Raw genomic sequence first — 16813 nt, 5'->3', positions numbered from 1 at the left:
TCTGGCGAGATTTGGCGAGACGTGGTGAAACCTTGCTTGATCTCGCGTGGTCCTTACGTAGCGCTTCCGGTGTTATGTTTTCGTAATTAAAAGAGAGAGAGAGAGAGATTTGCAACTGTAATCCCGTTAATTTCTGTGCATTCTTGGAAACTGAACGCCACCTCCCACTTTGGCCACATGGGTGCGGAATCGGAGAGAGTGACGCTTCGATTCGAGTAAACACGGTAATTCTCGCAGCCCCGCACAGACTGGCCACTCAAAAGAGGCGCTTGAATAGGCGACCCTCAGCCGTTCTGCTCGCGCTATCGTCTCTCAGCAGGCATCAAAGCGACCCTGGAGTAAGAACGGCGCCACACGAAAGCTGAGCGTGGTGAGCACTGGCGAAGCCAACCATCCCGGACCAATCGCGTGAGCTTAAATGTTCGTTGTTTTCTAGAATGCATGCTTGTGCTTCCTAGAACACATTGTTTTAAGCTTCATCTTGAAAACGCGCATAGCGGAATTCAGTGTGCATCAGCTTCGAAGTATGCAAAACCGAACGTGGGATCAATGCTTAACTATAACACTTGCTTTCCTTATGTAAATTTATGTACACGACAAGTTGCCAAGTCCTGAACCAAACGGCCTACCCTCTTTAAAAACAAAGGCGGAAGCCCAGTTACCTAGGCTGCGCATAGCGGAATTTAATGTTTATCAACTTCGAAAGATGCAAAACCGAACGTGGGATCAATGTTTAACTGTAACACTTGCTTTTCTTGTGTAAATTGATGTACACGACAATTTGCCAAGTGCTGAACCAAACGACCTACCCTCTTTAAAAACAAAGGCAGACGCCCAGTTACCTAGGAAGCGGATAGCGGAATTTAATGTGTATCAACTTCTAAAGATGCAAAACCGAACGTGGCATCAATGTTTAACTATAAGACTTGCTTTTCTGTGTAAATTGATGTACACGACAATTTGCCAAGTGCAAAACCAAACGACCTACCCTCTTTAAAAACAAGGCAGACGCCGAGTTACGTAGGAAGCGGATAGCGGAATTTAATGTTTATCAACTTCGAAAGATGCAAAACCGAGCACGGGATCAATGTTTAACTATAAGACTTGCTTTTCTTGTGTAAATTGATGTACACGACAATTTGCCAAGTGCTGAACCAAACGGCCTACCCTCTTTAAAAACAAGGCAGACGCCGAGTTACCTAGGAAGCGGATAGCGGAATTTAATGTTTATCAACTTCGAAAGATGCAAAACCGAACGTGGCATCAATGTTTAACTATAACACTTGCTTTTCTTGTGTAAATTGATGTACACGACAATTTGCCAAGTGCTGAACCAAACGACCTACCCTCTTTAAAAACAAAGGCAGAAGCCCAGGTACCTAGGCTGCGCATAGCGGAATTTAATGTTTATCAACTTCGAAAGATGCAAAACCGAGCACGGGATCAATGTTTAGCTATAAGACTTGCTTTTCTTGTGTAAATTGATGTACACGACAATTTGCCAAGTGCTGAACCAAACGGCCTACCCTCTTTAAAAACAAGGCAGACGCCGAGTTACCTAGGAAGCGGATAGCGGAATTTAATGTTTATCAACTTCGAAAGATGCGAAACCGAACGTGGCATCAATGTTTAACTATAAGACTTGCTTTTCTTGTGTAAATTGATGTACACGACAATTTGCCAAGTGCAAAACCAAACGACCTACCCTCTTTAAAAACAAAGGCAGAAGCCCAGTTACCTAGGACGCTGATAGCGGAATTTAATGTTTATCAACTTCGAAAGATGCAACACCAAACGTGGGACCAATGCTTGCTTTTCTTGTGTACATTGGCGTACATGACCAATAGTTACCAAGTGCTGAACCAAACGGTATGCCCTTTTTGTAAACTAAGGCTGAAACCCAGTGACCTAGGCTATTATTTAGACTTGGACCATGTTCGGTGGGCGGCTAAGGCCAGTGGAGGCTTGGACGGAGGCACTTACCCATAACGACTTCAAAATCACCCCTACATACGGTTATCATCATATCAAAATATATGGATATCATATCAACATCATCCATATAAATGGATGTTGACCTATATATGAAGGATCATCTTTGGATTAGATTATCACCCGCGCATGTATTTGATGGTTTTCTTGTTGCTTAGCCATAAAACAGGTTTCTGCGACAACTTTACAAACACAGACCCTGGGCGGCTTCCGGTTTCGTGCAATGACGTCATTGGCGGGGAACAAAAGCCTTGGCGGGTAGCCCGCAGATTTTCAACCTTTCTCACCCTGTGCCTAGCCAAATATTTCAAATAAAGATGCTCCTAATCTATACCCAACATTATAAGAGTTAGTCCTCAACTTATGCGCCTTCCTTTTATCTGAAGGCGGAAAAAGGGTCTTTCCTTACTCTGACATAACTTAAAAACACGCTTTCCGCTTCGGTGTTAGTGATAAATGAAGAACAGGAAGTTTCTTGGGGTACAACACGTGCTGCTACTATCGCAGTCTTGAAACCGTCTATACTGTATCGCAGTTTTTTTCCTTCCTTTTTTTTTTTTGCAGTTTGAATATGCATAGTCTTTTCGTGACATAGGAGTGAATTCTACGAGACAGCTTACCCTTGCAGTCGACACCGAGATACGCGGGCCTGCGCTCGTACGAAATATATGCTTTAGGTTGCAATGCGGATAGTCATTTGTTGGATATTGATGTTGTAGTGCATTGTGGAAAGAGGACCAGACGCGGCGAAATAGTGCCTTGCAAGTGCCCTTTTTTCATCTGCAAATTGATGACATTTCAGTGGCTAGAGGAAGGAGCTAGAAGACAGGAGAGATGCTCCTGCGCAGCAATCTGTTCTGCGTCATTGTTCTCCTGCTGCGAGGTGGCTCATCACTTCGGTAAGTTGTATAGTAATCGTAAATGTTTTCTTCCTGTGCGCACAGGATTTAAAGCGCTTGCAGCATAGCGCGCCAGCGAAGCAATGCATTCGCATAGATACTTTGGCATTCACGTGGATTGGCTACATGAGAGCTAATACTTAGAAAAACGCATTAATTTAGTGCTGCTGGCCCATAGGGTAAATACGTTGCTATAGTTCGATTTTGCGTCGGACTTCATTCCTCGATAGTTTAAGGAGGGTGAAGAAGTTGATTTGGTAGCTAAAGTATGCGTTCAGGCATCAAATCAGCTGCCTCACGCTGCTTAATCTAAACAAATAAAGTCCGCTGCAGCATCACAATGCAGCGCGATGGGCCAAGGCTAAAGAGAGGCGCGGCAAAATGTCGTAAGCACTGCTCTACAGCTTCCTTTTTTTCTATGACACCGCATTATTTTATTATGTCACTGAAATGCCACGAGGATGGTAATCGTCGGCACGATGCCGCGAGCCCGACTGAAGTAACCGTTCGTCCCGCTTACATGCGGCATTCGAAGAGGAGTTCAAACGATTATTCTTTCGGCTTTGCACACGGCACGCATCTCTCCGTGGTTGCTCCTAAGCAGCCTACCTATTACTCGGGGGAGTCTGTCGTGCACCTTTACTCAAATATTAAGTAATTTTGCCTCATGTGCTTTCAGTGTCAGTGAACATGTGGCAACGCGTCCTCCAGGACATACTTTTCTCGTGGTCCATGCTTTATCAGATAGCGGCTGTCTTCGGACGTTTATATACGTCTTCAGCACCATGATACCAAACTATTACGTCTCTCAGATGATACTTCTGATATAGGCGATGACGTTAAGCCCTTTTGATGACGTACGTGGTCGAGTGTGATAAAATCCTCGTTCAAATCCTAAGCACAGTGTGACTCGTAGCCAGCGAACCATCATTGTAGGCGTATAGTTACTGCGCAGCTTAAATAATAACATATACATATATAAGTGACCAATAATAATTTACCACTGCTTTCGTTGAACACTGCTTTGCTATGGACTATGAACTCACGTATATATGTATAGTAGTCAACGCTGTCAAGCTTCGTCTGAAAAGCTATCAGCTATGGTTGCCGATCTTCAAACTTAAACATTAAACTCCATTTTGCTTCAGGCGAGCGTCTACATTTCCCGGCGACGAAGGCTTTGACTTAGAATTTCCCCGCAGCCGGCACGAGAAACCGGTAGTGCGCGTTTGGAGCAGCCTTATTGTCAAAAATTGTGCCCTGTACACTCAAGTGTTCGTGTGAAATCCAGAGCACCGCATGCACTGCAACCATTGCGCTGAAGATGGCATTGTCCGCACTTTCGTTTCAGAGTATATAACCGAGAGCGCCACAGCAACATCCTTAATAGCATCTTCGACAAAAACGCCTATGACAATGGCGTCCGGCCACCGACCATCAATGGCACAGGTATAACCCTATTTGTTCCCTGACCCATTCGACTGCCTTCCGATGCTGTTAAACCTTTTGTATATGCTTTGTTTTTCTCTACGCTTCCGAAAATTTGACACTAAGCTGCTAAATCTCTAAAAGAACTTACCCCCCCCCCCCTAATTGGTCACTTTACAGCTGTTCAGCTCATAAAATTGCTTGCCTGATCTAGTTAGAATTTTTGGAAGGGCGCATCGAAGTTCACATGTATCAATCAATCAATCAATCAATCAATCAATCAATCAATCAATCAATCAATCAATCAATCAATCAATCAATCAAGCAAGCAAGCAAGCAAGCAAGCAAGCAAGCAAGCAAGCAAGCCCTCGGCTGAAGTTCGTTCTTGAACAAGCGCATAGAAGCCCATTTTGTTAGTGCATTTACAGTATTTGTCATAAGAAACGAAGCCAATATATACTCTCGACCGGTTAGTTGTGTGCAGGCCTACAATGCCCTAGGAGGAAGGCAAGCTCCACGCCTTGGCTTGCAGAGCTTCATTACTACTGTACGACGTTCGACTCGATTTCGCAAGGACAAGAGTCGTGAAACGGTCCTATTCCTTTTTTCGCCCTTTGTCATGGTCCCGTTTATCTTCACACCTACGTCATCGCAAGAGCCGGTCACTCCGAAGCAGTGGTCTTAAGAACTGGAATAGAGGAAGTCAGAATAATGGCTGAAATTTTACCGCTTCGCAGGACTCGGTAACGAGTATACGAGCACTAAGTGGCTTCGTATCTTACGACAATCACCTGACCGCTCTATCTCATGCACTGTGGCCTTAACATTCACAACAAGGTTCTTTTGCATCTGTCTGCCTTACATGATTCCAAAGGCCCTGTTCGCGTCGAGGTGAGCATGTTCGTTCTTTCCATTCCGGAGGTGTCGGAAAAAAGTATGGTAAGTAAGACCTCGTTGTCTTAACTGTCGGTGATGATAGCACAGTGAAATTCCACCCGTAATGGTGAAAGTGTTCAAGGAGGTTGTCAAAAAAAATATAAAACATTGGCATGATTTCATCAGCGCCTAAGAGTTGGCAGGTGAAGCAATTAAGAAAGTGAATTTAATATTTTAAGTTTAGAAAATGTGGTGAACAACATCGTAATCTGCGCCCAGTTTGATTTCTTTTGTTCGTCTATTTCATACTCAAATTGCCCACACCTCGAATGCCCGCACCACGAGACACCAAGACGCCGACTTAAACCAGCACTAATGTCAATAAATAACAGACCACTATGTTCAAAGAAACGTCTGGGCCCGTGGCCAACAAGAATACTTGTGTTTTGTCAACTTTTGTGTTAAGTGGACAGAATATTCTATTGAAGAACTTGGACTGAGTGCGCGAGTGCTGAACCATGTGCCTTTGTATAGCCTTGTGTTTATTTTCTACATCGCGACGATAACCATTGTGCAAGAGAAGAGTAGCCGGCGCCACGCATTGGCACCAACCTTGCAGAAGCGCGAGTTAAAAAACATTACAATTTTTTTTGAGGACAGCGGCATTGGTGGCCGTTATTAACGCATTTTTTGGTTTATTTAAACGTCACAGTTTACATATATGTGATTGTCTTCACTGTTATGTTATGCATGTACGTGATAATTCATCTAAATGATGTACGCAATCTACTGACAACTGAACTTCTCATAAGGAGACATTATTATTTGCATTTTTGATACTTTATGTAGTAATATCGTGGTGTTAAGCAAGTTTTTGTATTATATGTGCCACATATTTTTTTTTATGTTCCGGTCTTACTGTGAGAACGCTGTTCTATATGTAATCTTTGGGCCGTGTGTTTCGTATACTCGATACCTTCAAGAGCTAAGGAGTAGCCGGTGCCCTAGCTGTGTGCCAACATGTCCTTATATCATATCAATTAAAAATAAACTAATATTCAGTCGCGCTTCAACGTAACTTTTAATTAAAACCAATTCTTCGTTCACCTTGAAAGTCAACATTATACCAAATGCGCCAGGTCAGCTATACGCAAACGGTTGGTTTCGCATAAATTCGTGCACTTTTTTTTTTGCTTTCAATTTGCTCTTCCGAATGCAATGCATTAATAGCTACTCCCGGCACTCCTCCTAGGACTACACGATTCAGGTCTACTTCAGACAGAGCTGGCTCGATCCGCGACTGGCGTTCGACGACCGCGCTGGCGACGTCCAGTATGTACACCTCTACGACGCCGAAAAGATCTGGAAGCCAGATGCATTTTTCTCTAACGAGAAAGAGGGCCACTTTCACAACGTGCCCCGGCCTAATTTTCTTATCCGCATCTTCCCAACAGGACGGGTTCTCTACAGCGCGAGGTAGGTGATATACCAAAGGCGCCAGTGGCGCGTGGTGGTGGTGGTGGTGGTGGGGGGGGGGGGGAGGGGGGTGCACAACAGGGGGTGCTGCATTTTGTTCTAGAAATGCAGTATACTGTTGGAATGTAACTTTTGTAAACAAACAAACTTTCACATTTTCACGTCAACAACGACAGATTCTGTGCACTTCACTACATGCAGGATAACAATTAGTGCGGCTTAACAGTACCCGCAAATACAGTTAGCGCAAATAAAAATAGCAACAAGAAAAGATGCCTGTGTGCGGTACAATATCATTGTGTGATTATGGTACTACAGGGCCAAATGTGCGTGCCGCGTTCCACCAGTCTTTATTCGCTGCCACTTGGCCTAACTTTCACCCCACAATAACATTCGAAGTTTCAACATACTGCTGAACATACCGATACGTGGACGTACGTAGAGGACATGCAGTTTTGAGTATATAATCTTGGTTGCTACATGTTTCCTTCAAACAGGACACGTGACACTAAAACATTAATGACAAAGCGAGAAACTCAAACTAATTTCATTGTGCTGTCGACTACGACGTTAGTACATTGACATTACGGTGATGTTAACTACATGGTTACAACGTTGGTTTCCATCAGACTCACACTAAGCTGTCGTGCCCGATGAACTTGAAGAGGTACCCCTTGACACTCAGAGTTGCTCAGTCATTCATGCCAAGCTGTGAGTACTGTAACCTTTCATTTCTCCACAACCTCCGATAATAGGTCTCGCATCGCCTTCCCTGTAAAGGTGTTTTGCTCGACAAGATCTTTGTAGGAGGAGTCCGTGAACTCCGCGAACTATACAAACTACTATACGCAGTGTGAGCGTCTGTGTCTGCGCGGTGCTGTGGAGACGCGGGTTCATGTTCATCGCGTATTATCTCTTTTGTAATTCTTTCGTCTTTCTATTCCACTTGACGATTACAAGGTACCAAGCAGGCGCTTTTCTCGTGAATGGCGTTTTCGCTCTATATTGTCTTTTATTATTCATAAAAGGCAGAAGTTTGGGGAAGCTGGAGGTTTAAAGAAATATAGGATCTTAGAACAGGGGATGTGGATAGCGACACCTGCTGTTCAAGCATTTTTCAACTCTTTTATTCATACTGCACTTAACAGTGTTCATGTGCATCGCTCATGCCTGCTACGCAAGAGGTACACCCCTCTCCCCTTTCTTCACACACCACACACACACACACACACACACACACACACACACACACACCACACACACACACACACACACACACACACACACACACACACACACACCCACCACACACACACACACACACACACACACACACACACACACACACACACACCACACACACACACACACACACACACAACACACACACAAAAACACACACACACACACACACACACACACACCCACACACACACACACACACACACACACACACACACACACACACACACACACACACACACACACACACACACACACACACACACACACACACACACACACACACACACACACACACACACACACACACACACACACCAAACACACACACACACACACACACACACAACACACACACACACACCCACAACCACACACACACACACACACACACACACACACACACCCCAACACACACACACACACTACACACACCCCACACCACACACACCCAACTACACCACACAACACACACACACACACACACACACACACACACACACACACACACACACACACACACACACAACAACACACACACACACACACACAACACACACACATACAAGAGTATGGCATAACGACTTTCATGTTTTTTTTCCCGCGAACATATAACTATCACTAAAGAATTACATCGATTTCAGCTGACGTGAACGCTATGTCATGTGGTCTAGAATAAATTAGTCATCCCGAAACCTGCACAGGTATCAATGAGGGACGCTTTAGGGACTATTCCGGATAAATTTTGACCATCTACAAGGGAGGTACTTAAAGTGCAACCGAGGAACGACATGTCGTGCTTACGCAATCGAAACTGCTCATCTCAAGATTGATAAATGACGTACAGAAAGACCAACGCCTACGACACACGTATCGCAAAGTTCTGAGGGCTAAACAGAGCGTAAAGCATCTGTCTCTCTATAGTTAAACCTTGGCGAATGTTGTATACATTGTCGTTATGCAGCGACTAACGCATTTGTGTTCTTGAACACAGATAAATACACAACTGAGGGCCATAGTGTTTGCTTTCAAACTGCACGAGCCTGTAAAGTTTTACAGGACATCCTCATGAGGAACTACAAATTGACTGGCCACATACTGGGCAGCTGCACAAGTCGGACGATCACAGGTACGTGGACTTTTCTGTAAGCTCCTTCGGTGCAGTAGATTGTTTGACAACTCTGCTCCTGACGCCCTGTTTAAGATGCTTCCGGCATTTTCCTAGTGTTTCGCACCTTCTCGACGTTGTATACTCTAGTCTCTAAGAAAAAAAAAAAGAGTATTTTGAGAGTGTTTCTGCCATGAAACTATATATATAGTCGTCATATACTTTCCTTGCGTTATCACCGCGGTGCGCGCTATCGGCGTGGCCAAAACACTCTTGATTAGAAAGTGGCGATAGCCGAGGTTTCAAGAAAGGAAACGCGAGCAAGCGAGATGACGATTATCGTTCCATGGCAGAAATACTCTCCAAATACTCGTTTTTTTCTTAGAGCATAATCTGCGTTGACTAACACACGGACGCTAAATAAATAATGTGCTATGATGTGAGAGAGTGATTGAAGTTTTAAGCCTTCCAGGGTTCGGAGATGTCACAGGGCCTTTTATATCCATTCGCACTTCTAGACCACGCATCGTATATGTACGTGAAATTCTGTTTTTCATTCGAAAACAGTTCACTTTTACATTTTCCTATAGAAAGGCTTGCTACTGGCGCCTGTTGGAGCCTGCTTGCTGACCTGTTTATAAACATAAAATCTCTGCTCAAAGAGAGAAATAGAAGGAACTGTTCATTCTCCCTTTTCTGAGGTGTATACTATCGAGATTATTTAGCGAAGCTTTTATAACTCTCAGATTTCAGTGGCGGCGTTGTACGCGAAAAGCCCGGCGCCAGCGAGCGTACAGAAATAAATAAATAAATAAATAAATAAATAAATAAATAAATAAATAAATAAATAAAGAAAGAAAGAAAGAAAGAAAGAAAGAAAGAAAGAAAGAAAGAAAGAAAGAAAGAAAAAGAAAGAAGTACGTCAGGCATGCACACGCCAAACTTCACTTGCCCCAATTTTCGCGATAAAGCAAGGGCTCCTAATTTTTGTTTTCTTAGGTCTTTGTGAAGACGCTATAGAGGGTCCGAAACGCCGAGAGAAACCGATGCAGGTCGTGCGATACCTGTGGACAAGAGCGCCGCGCACTGGCGTACTTTGACCGACGTATATTTGACAAATATCACGGAGAAGGAACACGGATCGACACATTGCAGCACGCAGCACGAGACGTTAATAGTTAATTCTCTCGCTTCACGGCACAAACAGCGCTACGCGAATGATGACAAAAGAAGATCTCTCTTTTGTTTTCGCCATTCGGCTTTCGTCGCTGTCCGCACCGCGCTACGTTATACTGCTGGCAATGAATCGCAAACAAAGCCCCAATTTTCACCTTAGTGAAGCCCACCTTCACGGGAAACAAATTCTGCAAACATCATTCGAATTGGTAAGTTTGGTCACGTGTACACGTTATGACCCTAAGACGATGGCGTTATACATATGAAACATACGGAGTAGTTGCGCTTCAACTCGTTATTGGAGCATTTAATCTTTGTTTTGTTTTAACGTCACAGTGTATATATGTGTGATTGTTGACCGTGCTGTATTCAAGGTAATGTTATGTCTGTTACGTTTTATGTTAAGGTCACCTTGTACATACATATATGTGATTGTTGACTGTGTTGTCTCAATTGACTGTTATGCATGCCTGTACGCGATAATTCATGTACATGACGCCACCCGCTGACTTCAGAACTTCATATAAGGATACATTACTATTTGTATTTTTGAGACGCCATACTGGAGTGTCGCGGTGTTACTCAAAATCTATATAGCATGTGCCGCGGGTTTGTTATGTTCTGGTGTTACTGGGAGAATGCTGTTTTCTATGCTACTACAGGACCCTGTATGTTATATGCTGGACCCCTTGAAGAGCTAAGGAGTAGCCGGCGCCTTATTTGTGCGCCTACATCTCCGTATACCATGTCAATAAAAAAAAGTCACTAGGTCCCTTATGCATTCGCCTAAGACTCGAAGGCGAAAGCCATCTTCCTTTTCTTCTCATACGATTGTATACGTGGTTTTGCACTGCCTCCGGGATCGGCCTACCTTTGAACAAGCGACGATGTCGCGTGATGACGTCATAATGCTCTGTCATGATGACATCACCATGATGATGTCATCACAAGATGATTTTTTCATCTTTTCGTGTTGACGCCGACGCCGCCACCGGCTCCGACGGTCACTTTTAGCGTTTGATGACGCATCTAAGGCTTTCGCCTTAAAAATACTCATCCCACATTAGGAGCACCTGCTCTTATGGTGTGAGAACGGGAAGCCCATCAATCGACTATCCTCGCAGGCGACTACTCCTGCCTGCGGGCCGAGATCTGGTTCCAGCGTATGTCGCGAAGCCTCGACGTGCTCGTCTTCATCCCGTGCGCCATGTACGTGCTCCTGTCCTGGATCCCGCTCTGGCTGGACAACACCGGCGCAGCCACGCGAACGCGCCTCACGGTTCCCGCTCTGGTGCTGATTGCCATGGCCTCGACGGTGTCGAGACTCCGGGATTCCGAATTCCCCCGCACCAGTTACACCAAGGCCGTGGACGTGTGGACCGCGGTGACGCTCGCCTTCGTGATCGCACTCTGGATCGACGTGGCCGTCGTCGAGCTTGTCGTTCGCCGTCGGCAAGGCGAGACCGAGAAGAAGACGGAGCCCAAGGTCGACGACGAAAACTTCGAGGATGCGGACGGCATTGAACTGGTGGTTAGTGAGATGCTGACTTTCTTGCACTATAATTGTTGTGCTCATAGGTATGCGCACAGGGGGACGGGTCCTAATCATATTAATGGGGCGTCAAGTCAGCCCCGTATCTTTACTCAGCCGGACCTGTCCCTTGATCGTTTAACGTGCAGGTTTATGGGAATGCAGGTTTTTGACGATACTGGCGGCCGAAGGCTCCTGTTGTTGCATTCCGATAACGGTTTACTTTCCTCCTTGAAGTGAGCAGCACTTCATTGCTTCATTTGCGTTAGTGCATGCATTGCGAGGCTTGCTTTCTTTCGGACTCGTCCAGCGGGTTGTTGGCGGGGCTGCGGTAAAACTTTGCTCCCTTAATCGAGAACTCTGCGCACGACTGTGTTTGTGCTTGAAATGCCTACCGACAGCATTGAGGATGCAATGGTGCGGCGAGTACCAGTGACCTTTAACAAAGAAGTTCCCCAACATAAACCATCAGTTCACGGCGTTGCGACTGATTATAGTTAGCGTCAACATAAGTTGTGGAGATGCATTCGCGGTGCCAAAAAAACGCGCTGACTTGGTTGCGATCACGGTAAAGGCGAGAAAATGATTGGAGCGATGGAGTCCACGAACTGAAACATATAGACATGTCGATAAGGGTATATCGTGTACTCTCGGTGTCGCGCACATATCGTGAAATCTCGTTAGTGTAGCATAGTCTCAGGTATGTGGCCCAATACGAGTCAGTCACTCGCTTTTCGGCAAGAGATTGAGGAAACGTTACGCCACTGACCTGAAATTGAACGCCGAACCTTTCGATTCCGAGAACGTTGCTGTGAAAACTACTAGATTAGATTCAATAGCAAACGAGCTTTTCGTTACTGCATTGGAAGCGTAAGCGTGATGGGCTTCGGCAATTAAGACACTGCATTTTCGCTACGAGGCTCGTTTGTCTAGTTAGTAACAACTTTATTGAGAGTACCGCAGTGCTTATGCTGACCGGGCCCAAGTCTCCCAGGTGGGACGTCGAGGCCTTGCCTCTTCGCCGCCTCGCGGTCCTGCTGGACGGCCCAGAATTGGTCGTCGGGGCTGGAGCAGCGCAATGCAGCGGCCCACCGCGACGGAAGGGTTTCGGGGTTAGCACCTTTCTGAAATGTGTTACAATCCCAGAGCACGTGTTCTAGTGTGGCCACTTCGGTTTTGCAGCCCTTGCATATATTTGTTGCGTACGTCTCGGCGTAGAACCTGTGGTATTGTACCAGGCTCCTTTCTATAAAAATCTTCTCTTCACTCTCATGCTTTGCAGGAGAACTCGAAGAGCAACGCAAAGAACGGGCCAGTGCGGCGCAACGACCAAGGAAGCTGGCAGACCACTATCCGGAACTGGCTGAAGGCACCACGGTCGACAGCCGACAAGGTGGACCTGGTCTCTCGCATTGTATTTCCGGTCGCCTTCTTGCTGTTCGTGGTGATCTACATCCGGAACTACACGGTCAAGGTGGACGTCCCGAAGAGGGCTTTGACGCCTTCGCCAAACGTGCTGGAGCCTGCGCGAGCCGGCAGATGTCCTGTACGCACCATAGCGCACTGGCAGATTGTATGCGCCACCTTGAGCACATAACAAGCCTAGTAACTTTGTAGTTGGACTAAGCATTAGGCGAATGGCAAATGAATGACTGGGAGGTTACTCTCCAGCTGTTCGAGGACGAGACTTTGAGAGTTCTCACCAGATCACAGGTCTTGCAGGTGCCGTGTTTGACTCAGGCAAATGCCGCAGTGCATGGCAAAAAAAAGAAAAAGAAAGGGTGCAACGTGCCTTTGCATATTAACGTTAGAGAAAGCAATTGTGCACAGACACCGCCCATGGTAACATTAGTGCATGCACAGAATATGCTGTTTTAGTCTCTATTGAAGCTGGGCCGATAAACGCCTTACAAAAGTGTCTTTTCTTATGCGACTGCTAAGGAATTATAAAAAAGAATAAATAACTGCTGCAATTTTATGGCTTTCCGAAATGGTTCCTTAATCACTTGTGTGTAAAGCGTACTTGACTTTGCACTGAAGTGACGTTAAGCAGGCAAGAAATCCCGCGAGAGCAAATTCTATGACCCCTTGCTCATGCAGGAAACGAAGGAGTGCGGCGTCTCATTTTGTGTACGCGGGCGGGGATGTAGCACAAGCGGTTTAAAAATCCCAACAACACCAGCACAAAAAAATAACAGAAAAAGAAACGCGCTGCCATTGAACGTGTATCAACAGTCATGACCTTTGGTTGGTTGGTCTGAAGGCTACGACAGCTGACGGTGCATACAGATGGCCACTATGCGGGAATCTGAAGAGCATCTGCAGATTACCGCCAACATCTCCAGAACGCACAAGCTAAATACTGAATAGCTAATTTCACTGCTTTCTAGCCAGCATATCTTCTGTAACGTGTAAACTTAACCTCAACCTAATATACGTCTCCACACACCAGAATTCACTGCAGAATGTCCAAGCTACACGAAACGTTGGCGTCATTTATGTAACAAAGTAACGTGCTGTCATGGCTGCCGTGCTGCCTCGTGTGGCTGGGTCGTATGGTTCACTGAGGGTGCACGGCGGGCTTGTTGGTGATTCATAGCATCCAAAGGTATAACACATCCAAGACAGGACGAAGAGAAAGACAACACACATACACAGCGCTAACTTTCAACAATGTCGTTGAAAGTTAGCGCTGTGTATGTTTGTTGTGGGTCTTTCGCTTCGTCCCGTCTTGGATGCGCTATATACGTTTGGTCGTATGGTTCACAATGTTTACAAGCTTTGCAGCAAGCCAAGTCTGAGTGCATGTAGAAGGTACTTGATTTACACCCTTGATGTCTGTCACAAACAGAAGCTGTAGCTTGCCTTGACTGAATCGCAGTTACTGCGACTACTGAGACTCAGTCAACGCGCTTGACCAAGCCACATCTTCATTACACGACAGTTGCAAAGAGGTCATGGCCGCAACGCGTCTCTTGCATCGTGAAGTAACAGTCGTCGCCATTTCAAAACCTTGTATACATCTGGCTTCGCCTTAAAGGGGAGCATGCCGTGGGCAACTGCTTATATTCCTTCGTGCGGCGGAGACGCGGCTTAAGTGGTATAAATTAACATACAACCATATTCCGGACATTGCATCTTTGTACTGCAGCAGCTTGCGCGGGCCTGTTTAGAAGGCCCATATATTTCTGAAATTGTATCTCGCATTAGTCGGCGTGTGACCTCGAGACAGAGACGAGGGCTGTTCGTTCGGCATGAAGTAACAAATGCAGAAGTGGTAAATAAACCCGGTCACGTCCAAGTGAGGACATGGCTGTGCTGGGTCCTTGGGAGGGAAAACGAGAAAAAAATATGAAAAGAAAACAACTGCTCAGAGGCTGGCTTGAGCTACTGTGTTCCGGCCTTTTATATTGTTGGGTACAACGACAGAAATCTTTGCTCTGCAGTTAGGGACAATTTTCTTCGGTGAAAACAGTCGGTTACCTTGCTGAAGTGCTTTATTTTGATTTGTACTTGCTCGTTTTGGTGATCGTTTTTGAAAGTGATATCTTTAGCGCACTACTAACATGTTATAGCGATGATGATGTTGAAGTGAAACCACAACTTGCCTATTACTATAATCTCTTTCTGTTTGTGAAAACCGGTTGATTTGTTCATTTTCTGGCCGTCCTCAACTTTTAGTGTGCTCCACTTAAGCTATCAGGTCAACGTTAGAGTAATACACAGGCGATAAAAGTTGAAGCCGGTAATAAGCTGTGAAGTTAAAGCCTGTTCCACAAACCCCCGCTGACGAGGATGGCGCATGAAAGGGCAGGTTAAAGAAACAAAAGGACATGTCGATGACAGCTTACGTTAATGTGGGCTTCATCCTCTTCAGCACGTATATTTACTGCGTAGTCAAAATTCGCCCCACTCAGCATTCCTCACGTCTGCTCCAACTATATCCGCGCAACACGTCTTTTTAATTTATGATTGACTGCTGCGATTTGATATCGAGTCGTCGACTGTTAGGACTTCGGCTTCTTTCGGACTCTACGTAGTCTCTCTGCCAAAGTGTCAGCCTGTTGCTTTTACTGCGTTGGCATCATGATGTACAGCATTTCGTGTCATGGTGGTGGGGTGGGAAACATTTATCTATATATTTACGCTGAAGGTGTGGATGGGGTGAGTCGGAAGGGCCCGCCCCTCACAAACACTTAGCTCCCTTCTGTGGTACGTATATTACGAGACCTAATTAAGCAACATTAATGATGTTTGCATCTGTAAGTCCCGACCACCGAAGCCCCATTGCCTCTCCGCGTAGCATTTTGTCCACATTAACGCATTTATTCCACAGTCCGCCGCGGTGATATAGTGGTTACGGTGCTCGGCTGCTGACCAGGAAGTCGCGGGTTCGATCCCGACCGCGGCGGTCGCATTTCAATAGAGGCGAAATGCTAGAGGCCCGTGTACTGCGCGATGTCAGTTCATGTTAAAACCACATGGTTTAAATTTCCGGAGCCCTCCACTACGGCGTGCCTTATAATCATATCGTGGTTTCGGCGAGTAAAACCCCCAAAATTATTATTATTGGTAATTCTACTGTTAGGGGTTATGAGCGTAACGTACTGCATAAGCAGATAGTAACGCGTATTTCTTCGTAGCAATATATGCCACTTTTACACGATCGCGTCTGTTTTATGTGCGAAAACACAGTACAAATGTGTCACATGGGGTCTGTACCAGCGTAGCGCTCATGAAATCACATTGAATTGTATAAAAAACTTTGATCGTAAGCTTACAGAACACCACAAGGTCATCGACGTCATATCTCCAGCTGTGGCTATCACACCGATGAATGTAGAAGCCACACTATTCGGGACATATTTCGTGCTGCTTTGCACACATGCCATAACGCTACAGATCAGCGTTTAACGATTTATCGGTATCGTTGGCAGTGTTTTCACGTGGTGCGCGTATGTATATATTCGCAACACGGCAGAGGTGGTATTTGAACGGTTATCCTGTGCTAAGACGTTTTACTTTATCGTACGGTCATAATGAAGTCAGGAGTGCCGCCCGGCGTCAACCACGCAAAATAATTGG

General features: G+C 45.5%; 1 pseudogene; it reads left to right on the top strand.

Annotated features, from left to right (window-relative positions):
• The first annotated feature begins 324 nt into the window (after positions 1-324).
• LOC119392926 (glutamate-gated chloride channel-like) lies at positions 325-13555 on the top strand (annotated as a pseudogene).
• The last annotated feature ends 3258 nt before the right edge of the window (positions 13556-16813 follow it).

This window comes from Rhipicephalus sanguineus, chromosome 5, assembly GCF_013339695.2.
Source record: "Rhipicephalus sanguineus isolate Rsan-2018 chromosome 5, BIME_Rsan_1.4, whole genome shotgun sequence".
NCBI classification, from domain to species: domain Eukaryota; kingdom Metazoa; phylum Arthropoda; class Arachnida; order Ixodida; family Ixodidae; genus Rhipicephalus; species Rhipicephalus sanguineus.
This window is presented reverse-complemented; position numbering and strand designations above follow the sequence as displayed.